The 1,032-nt window shown below is 31.7% G+C and overlaps 1 protein-coding gene across 1 annotated transcript in view; it reads right to left on the reverse strand.

The window, feature by feature from the left end:
* LOC109593795 (putative transporter arsB) overlaps nucleotides 1–1,032 on the reverse strand; it is a 5,452-nt gene that overhangs the window by 160 nt on the left and 4,260 nt on the right. The window lies entirely within an intron of this gene.

The following is a 1,032-nucleotide window of genomic DNA, read 5'->3' on the forward strand; positions in this document are numbered from 1 at the left end:
CTAGAATCCTACTTCATCTTGTTTTTTTAAAATTTTTTATGTTCTTGTAGTACATGGTCTTTGGTCAAATTTTATCAAAAATGGCTATGAGAGAATTCCCCACTTTTATAGTTTTTTTCTAATTCATATACATGCTCCTAGTTTGCATAGAAAGTTTAAGATGATTATGATCAGAATTAGATTTTTTACAAATTTCTAAAGTTGCTCCAAAAGCCATATACGTCTACAAATATGTGTACACATACATGTACATACATGTGCTTGTCAACTCATAAAGAATGCTGTTTAGCTCACTTAGCATACTTTGTGGGAAACCCTGGGTATGTATCATAGGGAAGGTTAGAGACAAAGAAGATCTCAATGTTAAAAAGTTAATGAGAAATAAAAGCTGCAAAGGGCATGCATGGAATAATAGACAATAGTAATAGTAATAAGGCATAATAATAGTAACAGTAATACACAAATGTGACAATCACTTACATTGATCTATAATACTAAAGGTTTTAGAATAATTACATATTGCTTAAAGGCTGCACAGTAATAGTAATAGTATTAATAGATTTACCTAATTATACATTTCTATACATAATAGTGATGACGTACGTAGTGCATTCCCATATGTCTGTCCACAACACAGATACAAGACACCCACACATACATGTAGCTATATGATACTTCTTTTCTCAGCATGCAAGTGCAAATCCTAATCTACACTACAGTAAACAAACTGACTACAACAGATAGACTATTAAGATATACAAATCTGTTCATTATTACTCAGTTATAATTAATATTTCATAATTTGGTGTAGATGGGGTAAGACTACATGGTTAGTAGTATAATTAATGAAGCAGCTAAATGAAAGTTGCAAACACCAGCATTATGTAGATCTATTAGTGTAGCTATTATGTATACATAATATGTTCTACTCCAATTCATGCAGCATTAGCAGCAGCAACAATACACGCAATAATTGTTTTGCAACCCTTAAGGCCTTCATACACGAGGCAACATGTTGCTAGCAACATTTGT

The sequence above is a fragment of the Amphimedon queenslandica genome, unplaced genomic scaffold, assembly GCF_000090795.2.
Source record: "Amphimedon queenslandica unplaced genomic scaffold, v1.1 AMPQUscaffold_13504, whole genome shotgun sequence".
Classification (NCBI taxonomy): Eukaryota; Metazoa; Porifera; class Demospongiae; order Haplosclerida; family Niphatidae; genus Amphimedon; species Amphimedon queenslandica.